The sequence below is a fragment of the Rosa chinensis genome, chromosome 7 (genome assembly GCF_002994745.2).
Source record: "Rosa chinensis cultivar Old Blush chromosome 7, RchiOBHm-V2, whole genome shotgun sequence".
Classification (NCBI taxonomy): Eukaryota; Viridiplantae; Streptophyta; class Magnoliopsida; order Rosales; family Rosaceae; genus Rosa; species Rosa chinensis.
Genome location: NC_037094.1, coordinates 61829938 through 61839938, shown reverse-complemented (window position 1 = coordinate 61839938; position 10001 = coordinate 61829938).

The window sequence follows — 10001 nt, the reverse complement described above, 5'->3', positions numbered from 1 at the left end:
ATGGTTTAAGCTCTTCCATTTGCATAGTCAGAATACTGATTTTGGTTTTTGTTATCATCATTGCATTGTATTCAGCAATGGAGTACGCGGAGGATATCTTGGTAGAGTGTCTTCATCCTGAGGATAACATACTGCCAGAAAAGCTAGAAGACTACTCTGAAATCATCAAAGAGGAACCGCACCCTGCTGCACACTCTTTGATTCATATTGCTGAAAAAAATTCACAGGTTGCTGGAGACTATTCGACTCAAATCATCCAAGAAAAACCACAGATTGTTGGAGACTTTTTGACTGAAAATGCCGAAAAGATGCTTTGTTATTGCATGGTATGCGATAAGAATACTGATCATGACACTTTCGATTGCCCCGACAAAGAAACGGGATTTGTGTGGTACAAAGGAGCTTATATGCCCAATGTTTGTGATCTCTGTAACAAGGTAGGTCACGTGGGTGAATTATGCCCTGTTGACACTGACTCTGATCTTGATTATGATCCTCCGGGACCGGAGATGTGGTAATATGGGTCGCCCATAAGAGGATTCTCAAAGCTGTTATGCAGCCAGCACCCATGGACTGTTTCTGGTTTTATATGTTGTATTAGACTTTGCCAGTTTGATTATGCATGGTTTCCTTTTATTGTAATTAAAATTGTGTTTTGTGTTCACCCTGAACTCTGATCTATCTATTTTACTTATTCTTAGCTAGCTAGGGCTTCGCAATCTCAAACCTGACCCTGCAACTTACACAAGTGAATGGACCTAGAAAGAACAAATTAAATTCATAATTTGAGCCGGCAAGTATTACTTTTAATTAATTATCAGAATCCTATTTCTTATAGTCACCATATAGACTAGTACCACAATATTGAGCTTTACTTTCTTGTCATAATGATGAGAAACCATTAAAGCACTGTATGTTAAGAGACTCAGAACTGCAGAAAATGAGATTAGCAATTAGTTGACTGGGGCAGAGCATCCATGTGAGAGTCTCATTGATTTCTGCACAAATTCGTCCAAATGAAATGACTTGGATTTTGGTCATGGGAAAAAGAACCTGTTAGTGTTTTGAAGTTGAAATATACAAAAACAAATGAGCATTTCTCTTCCATATTATGTAGTACCTTTTCAAGGAAGCATAATCCTCATTCCTCTGCTCTCCTTCTTTTTCTCTTTTTCTTTTTATTCTGTTTTTCTTTTTTTATTTCATTAGGCTATTTTAAGTGACCTGGAGACTTGATTTGGCTGTATCTGCATGAAATGTCATAAACCTGCATCAAAAACTTTAATTTTTGAAGCAAGCAATCAAGGAGTATGTAATTTGTATAAATCTCAGCAAAAATTAAGTGAATCTAGTTTAGATCACTGTAATCTACAAGATGGTATGATTGAAAACGCTTATTCCCCTTAATTTACAAAGTCAGAAAGCACTTGCACGAAAATAATTCTTCAGATGATGGACTTGGTTTCTTCCTGATCGGATTTCACTTAAACTAGCAACAAATGAAGCAAACAACTGTAACTAGTTTGGTGCCTGTGAAACCACTAGTCACTGCAAAAAACAGTGCTCCAGTTTAGTCAATGATCATATACAAGTCTTATTGATGTATTTATATTCACTAAAACCAAATGAATCATTATTGATTCAGGAAACTTACATGGAAGTAAATTCAATGACAGAATCGTTCAGGATTATCTGACTCCAGATTCAAGATGCAATTGCAGTAGAGGAATGCAAACATCTGTTTACATCAAGCAATAGCACAGCACTTGTTATTTTTCTAAAAAGTCGCTGGAAAAAAGGGTGAGCCAGCCACCCAACACAAAGGAAAAGAAAATGGCTGACGTTTGTAATGTATAAGTTGTTGTTATCAATAAATGGCTGGCATCTTTAGATTCAAAAAAAGGAAAAGAAAAAGAAATAAGAATTAAAGGCCAAGGTTGCACTGACACCAACCTTCTTTTCTTTTTTTTTTTGGTCTGAAAATTGCAATCATTAAACCCCAAAGCCAACAAACTGGACTTGGGCATAAGTAATGAGCCATAGAGAAACAAAGAGCAGGCCATCAAGCCAAGACACAGAAACAGCCAAGGAAAAGCAACAATCAAAATAGAACTAAAATACGAGTCTGATCAACCTACTGCAAGTGGCTGAGAGGCATAATGATGTTCTTTTGAGCAACAATGCCAGGCCCGTTGGGACAAAGAAAATTCCTGAGACTAATTATGGCAAAGTCAAAGGTGGAAAGAACCCCAATGCAAAGGGGGTTGGACGTGCTGATCCCTACCCACGTGGCAACAATGCACCACGTGGCAAGGGACGTGGGGTCGTGGAGGCTCTCCCAATGTATAGCGCAGAGATGGTGGTGCTGGCCCTAGTGGTCATGGAAACAAGGTGCAAAGGGCACCTAAGAACCCTTCAGTCAAACATGGTAGAGTTGGCAATGAACCATGCTATAGGTGTGGAATCATGGGGCATTGGTACAAGAACTGCCAAGCAAGCAGCAGAGTAGCAGCCAATTACAAGAGGTATAAGGGGTCTAAAGAACAAGAGGCTCACTATATGGAAGAAGGAGGCCATGATCCAGACGTCAACCTCACAATTGCAGACTTCAATGGCAACAAGGAACTTGCTCAGTCAATGGATGCTTCAGATTTTGACTGATCTGCTTTATTTATTTTATTTTCCAAAACAGTTGTGAAGGCATAATGCCTCATTTTTAATTAGACTATTACGTAGTCTTAAAGGTTATTTCAATAATAGTTTGATGAATTAGATTTCTGAACAAGACCTTGATTTGATTATCATTGGCTTATTAATAAATTTCAGATTTTATTCTGAAGCATTGAATTTATTCGATTTTTATGTACTACACATATTCACATGGTTCGAAAAAGCACTCTAAAGATGTAAAGTATTATCCAGAGAAAAATTATTAGAATGAAAAAAAATTATCATTCTACTAAGGACTAAATTCTACTTACTACCTTGTACTTTCAAGGGTTCATCAGTTCAGTCTGTGCACTTCTAATTTAATCAGAAAAGTCCTTGCACTCTCTAATTTCATCAAATCAATCCAATCTGTCACCACTCTGTCAATTTTCGAGGAAAATTTCCAAACTACCCATCTACATTCACAACACTAACACGTCGGCGGGCTGCCTAGCGATGGGTAGTTTGGAAAATTTTCCTATGAAAAAGGTCCCACGTCAGCATTTTAACAGCGAAAATTGACCGAATAGTGATGGATTGGATCGATTTGATGAAATTGGAGAGTGTAAGGACTTTTCTGATTAAATTAGAAGTGCAGGGACTGAACTGATGAACCCTTGAAAGTACAAGGTACGTAGTAAGCATAATTTAATCCTTCTACTAAAATAGACATGCTCTAAAGAATATGAGTTATATTTTCAAAATTAATAATACCTCCCATTTATTTGTAGGAATGAATCGAGGAGAACTTGAGTGCTTAGTTGATAGTGAGACTACCCACACCATATTAAGGAATAGGCAATTATTTATTGAATTAATAGCCTATAATTCCTCTATGACTACGATGATTGGATCATCACAAGTAATAAAAGGGCGAGGAACTGCCAAATTTTTGCTGCCTAATGGCACAACATTTAAAGTCACAGACGCTCTATATGCACCAAGAGCTAATCGAACCTTGTTAAGTTTCAAAGATATTCGTGCCAAAGGTTATCATGTAGAAACACACTGTGAGAATGGAACTGAATACCTTTATATTACCTCTAATGAATGTGGAAGGAAACACATTTTAGAGAAACTTATGAGTCAATCTAGTGGACTGTACCTCACTACGATTCGGATCATTGAATCATATGTTGTCACCAACAATGAAATGTGGGACAGTGACTCATACAGGCTTTGGCATGACCGCCTAGGGCACCCCGGTTGTGACATGATGATTCGTATTTTAAAGAACTCACACAGACATCCCTTATTTCAAGTGAAAAATAAAATAGGAGAAAAATCTGCCACACTGAAAGGTGTTGGTCATAGTATTGCTCAAATGCAGCCATTACATTCTGAAGTACCAGAAGCACTACCTCTCTCCCATTATGCCTCATTGACTATTTCAAAGGCACATCACTTGTTTTGCAAAGCCTGCTCTTTAGCAAAAACAGGATCGAGACCTTCCTATGCTAAAGATACAAAACAAAACATTCCATTCTTACAAAGGATACAAGGAGATATCTGTGGACCTATCCATCCAGAATGCGGACCATTCAAGTACTTTATGGTTCTGGTGGATGCCTCGACACGCTGGTCACATGTCGTTTTATTGTCCACAAGAAATGCTGCATTTGCAAAACTCCTAGCACAGATTATACGCTTAAGGGCTCACCACCCTGATCAGCCTATTCTTTTGTTATCATACTCTAGCCTATACTGGTTCGCTAGTATAATTGCTGAAGTAGGAAAAATGGAAAGAGTCTTCTGGATCATATCATCTTCTGTGAGTTCATTTCCACAGAAATTTAGACGTACCTTTAGGCGCAACATGTCCTAGTTGAAGTCATTGACCTTTTTGTAGTCAAGCAAGCGGATTTCATTCCACTGAACGGTCAGTTCTGGGAGCAAGGTGTCATGAATGTTCCCAAAACGTCCCTTAAGGGCATCCCACAGTTCTTTGGGTGTCTTCAACTGAAGGTATTCCCAGCTTAAGCTAGGATCAATATGTCGCCTCAAAAACATTAAGGCATTCGCTTTCACCTTATCAGACGGTCCATAGTCTTTGGGGTCAGTGGGAGTTTTGATGGTGGCAGTGTAGTCTTTTGCCACAAAGGCAGTTTCTACATCGAAAACCCAACGGTGGTACTCACCTTCTGAGTCCAAAATGTCAAATTCAGGTTGAGTTGGATCAGCCATCTACATAAACAAGAGAGAAGAAATAAATTATGCAGTCATAAAGACATCCACGTTAATTATTTTCCAAAACATATGAATTAGATTTTAAGACCAAGATTCGTAATGGTCACATTTTTCGATGCTATGTGAAAATGCTTTATCACGGTAAGTGTGTATAATGCGCATGAAGTTTCATTATCATGGCAAAATAGAATTTATATGTTGCCTTACAAAAATAACTATAACACATTTAATAATAAATAAAACATAGCGTATATAAAAATAAATCACATGGCATGCTCAAATTGCACAAATATACAACAAAATATATGCTACATATATCATGCATAAAAATAAAATAAAACATAATATAAAGACATGCTAAGGAATAATTATATAAGCATAAATAAAATAAACCATGCTCAAAATTTCATGATAAAAACATAAACAATAAAATATAGAGCTTGCTTAAATTTCTACGAATAATAAAACATATATAAAATAACAAGGCATGTTTAAAAATCAATATTATCTAACTAAACATGCTCAGTAGCAAATTATAATAAAAGTATTAACAATAAAGTATAAAGCATGCTTAAAAAAAATAGAAAACATAAAATTCACATGCTTGGTTAAAATAATAAAATAAAATAAAGAAAACATACTTGATTTCGAGAAAATAAAACGATCCTAACGCACGAGCATGTTGATGCAGGCGTGCGTAGCGATGTATTTTTTTTTTTTTGGCTTGAGAAAAACTGGACTGCTTCCTCTTTCTTTTAAGTAGTGGGCAATGGCCTTGTGTTTATTTTCTTTGTTTTATGTTTTTTTTTTCTCGTCTTCTTCCTCCTTCTGGTTTGCCGGTGCGTCTTTTTTTTTTGTGCAACTACAGGTGATTGGTGCTTGGGGCTGCTGGGATCGGACAACTACAGGTGATCGGTGCTTGGGGCTGCTGGGATCGGAGCTCGGTGCAGCAGCAGTAGCAGTTCGGGGGCTGGGTTGCAGCAGGGCGCGGGACTGGGCTGCGGGGGTTCGCGGGGGCTGGGTAATCGCTCGGGCTGTGCTACTGTGAGGTGAGGCCGACCAGTGTGTGGGGAGGAGGCCGAAAGAAGGATCTGTGTGTTCTAGGCGAGGAGGCTGCTGTAGGCGGGATCTGTGCAGGCTGGAGGCTGGAGCCGCACTGGGCAGCGCAGGTGGGATGCTGCTGGGCTGCTGGGCTCGGTGGTAGGGTTAGGCAGCTAGGCTACTGGAGGCTGGAGGCCGGTGATGGGCTGCAGGCCCGTGTATTGCAGGCGGCAAGGCTGGGAAGGCATGGGCTGGGATGCAGGCTGCTGTAACAAGCGAGTAAGAATTATTATTATTATTTTTTTTTTGTGGTGGCGGCAAAAGGGGGAAAAAAATGCTTCTAGGGTTTTGGTTTTTTTCTTCTTCTTGGCTATTGGCTCTGAGCGGGCTGATAACTAGGGCTGCATGCTGATTGGATTGGATTGGTTTTGACTCCAAACCGTCTCTATGCCTAGAGACCGGTGATGTGCTAAAGGCCCGTGTATTGCAGGCGGTAAGGCTGGGAAGGCAGTGGGCTGAGATGCAAGCTGCTGCAACAAGCGAGGAAGGATTATTATTATTATTATTATTATTTTGTGGTGGCGGCAAAAGGGGAAAAAAAATGCTTCTAGGGTTTTGGTTTTTTTTCTTCTTCTTGGCTATTGGCTCTGAGCGTGCTGATAAGTGATAATGTGTAAAAGTAAAATTGAGTAGGGGTGGACAAAAAACCGAAGTGAGGTAGAAAACCGGCCGAACCGGACTGGTTTTTCCGGTTCGGTAACCGAACCAATTATATTGTGACCGAAAATTTGTAGAACCGGACCGAATCGGACAAAAACCGGGTCAAATTTGGTTTTATATCCTGGACTGACGGAATCAAAATTTAAATAATTATTTTTTATATATATTTTTTATATATGTCCTCATATTATTGGTGGAACACAGAGCTTGTGTAGACCAACTCACACCCGATCACACCTTTAGAAAACCCTAAGACTATCAGACCCTAATCGACTTATTGAGTCATTTGACTCATTCCCTCAGCGCCTCTCTCTCACTCTCACTCTGTCCGCCAGCAGATCGATCAACCTCGACCTATCGCCAGATTGCCCTCTCTCAGTCTCTCTCGTCGGACGTCGGCTATCACCCTCAACTCTCCCTCTCTTTTCCCTCTCTTCCAGATCTGTGTGTTTTATGATAGTCCCGCCGATTGCTTTGAATTATACTTTGGTCAGATACTAGTATGCCAAATCGAAACCTTTGGAAGCTCCGAAGGATAGCAATCACTATGTGTCCAACAACCGCTTTTCTTTCTCCTCTATTTTAGTACACTATAGCCTGCGGCTTATGATTTCAAATCAAACCCTATTTTTTTGTTCTCCGAAGAGAGAATCTCTGAAGCATAAATCTAGCTGTTTGATCTATTTTCCCAATTTGTTATTTGTGTCTTTAGTTGTTCCTTAGGAATACTAATATTCTACTTTTGTGTATGAAACAGTCTTTTGTGCTTGTATCAGTTGTATGCTTGTTTTTCTTTTGTGCTTGTTGTTTCATGTATCTCTTACTACAAGAACCATGTAAGAAAACTGTTCTTGTTTGGTTGATATGGTTCACTTGTTTAGTTTTGGTAGGATTTTGATATCTAAATTATTTACAAAAGGATCTTAGTTATTGACATCAGCACATTTTAATTCTTCATTTTGGGTATATCTAACTCTCAATATGTTATAGTTTTGGGCTTTTAGCAGAATTACTTTGTCAATACTTTCATATATTGGGATTTCAATTTTGTATCCTATCATTATAACTTGGCACGTTTACTTACTTGGAAGGAAAGGGAATGATTACGGGGTAAAAACATTCCTGCGTTTACTAACACATAAAGGAATCGGAATGATTCCGGGTAAAAGAATTCCTGCTTTTACTAACACATGAAAGAATCGGAATGGATGTAGGTCCCACCTCCTTATCAGGAATCGATTCCTGAATACTCAGGAATTCGATTACGAAGGGGGGAGATGGGTTTAGGAATCATTCCTCTGGAATCAATACCGATTCCTTTCTTCTCCCATTCCACTTGTCTCCGATTCATGATTATTTTCCATTCCAAGTAAGTAAACGTGCCTAAACATTTTTTTTTTAAACTGTTGATGTAGATGATGGATGAATCAAATCAATCAATTCAGGGTCAACCACTAGTCATCGGGACTGAGGTCACTGGGAGCAGCATTGACACTACTGCTGCTGATACCCCTGCATCTAGTGCCACGGTTCGAGCTCCCCCTGCACTTCCACCTCCTGCTGGAGCTGCAACCCCTTCTTCAGATGTGGCTCAGGTTCAGTCTGCTATGAAAAGGAAGAACAAAATCTTGGTATGGGAGCACTTCACTTAACTGATGAATCCTGATGGTTCGAAGATGGCAAAGCCGAAGGCCAAATGCAACTACTGTCCGCAGACTTACTTATGCCACATGAAGTTCAACGGCATGAGTTCAATGAAAAATCATATGCTATATCAGTGTAAGAAGTGTCCCCTTTACATTCCAGCTAAAAAACAGAAAAATTTAGTGTTTGATTCGGTAGATAATGGGGGAAAGTTAGTTGCAAGATGTTTTGACAATGATGTGGCGAGGCTAGCTTGTGCTAGGATGGTAATTAGGGATGAACTGCCCTTTAGCTTTGTTGAAGGGCAGGGATTCATTGATTTCGTGAAGAGTTTTCAGCCACAGTTTAAGCTGCTGTCCCGTAGGTCAATTGCTAGAGATATCTGGGATCTCTATCAATCAAAGAAGACTAGGATCAAAAATATTTTAGCCACTTATGGTCAGAGAGTGTCCTTAACCACTGATACTTGGACTTCGGTCCAAAATATCAACTATATGGTTCTCACAGCTCACTTTATTGATGATGAATGGGTTTTGCACAAAAGAATCCTTAATTTTTGTGTGATACCAAACCATAGGGGCAAGACAATAGGGCAGCTAATTGAGACTTGTTTAATTGGGTGGGGAATAGAGAAAGTTTTCTGTATTGTCGTCGATAATGCTTCACCTAATCAAGTGGCTTTAGATTACATGAGAGAAAAGATAGGAAATTGGAAAGAGCTAGTCTTGAGGGGGCAGTTTTTACATCTGAGGTGCTGCTGCCACATCCTTAACTTAATTGTTAAGGATGGAATAGAGGAGCTGGATTCCTCAATTGATGGGATTCGGAACTGCGTGAAGTACATTAGGTCAAGTCCAGCTAGATTGGAAAAGTTCCGAAAGTGTGCAACTCAAGAAAAAGTTGACCACAAGGGTGAGATAGTGCCTTTAGATGTGTGCACTAGATGGAACTCGACTTATTTCATGATAGACATTGCTATAAAGTACTGGAAAGCTTTTGTAAGGTTGGAGGATGAGGATTCACAGTTTGAATCCTATTTCAGTGAGAGGGTTGGTGGGAAGAAAAGAGATGGACCTCCAGTTGGTCTTGATTGGGATAAGGCTGCAAGGCTGGTCAAGTTTTTGAAAATATTTTACAATGCAACACTCAAGTTTAGTGGGACACAAGTTGTTACCGCAAACCAGCCTTTGCTTTGGATGTGCACCATCATAGGAGAGTTGGACAAGTGTATTAAAGGTAAAATATTGCCCTTGATTTTTGTTTTGTTACTTGTCAAATTTTCTGTTTATGTAGTTGTCAAATTTCAGTTTTAAAAAACTATATAACTAATTGCACGATTTTTTTTTACAAGGGGATGATCCATTGCTTGCTAGCATTGGGAATTCAATGAAGAAGAAGTTCGACAAATATTGGGGGAGGCTTGAGGAGCTGAACAAGATTCTTTTGATAGCTGTGGTGTTGGATCCAAGGTTCTGTTTTTTTTCTTCTTTTTTTCTTTTTTACTGCTGTGTTGGTATTGCTACACTTGAACTAACTGTTTCGTACTAAAATACTGTTGCTTTGTTTTTGTCATTGCTGCACTAAAATCCATTGCTTTTGTTTTTGTCATCACCGCCTTTGAAGTAGTTGGTTGACAAGTATTAGTTTGTAGTATTGGTTGACAAGAGGAGTTTTACATTATTTTCTGTTTTGTAGGTACA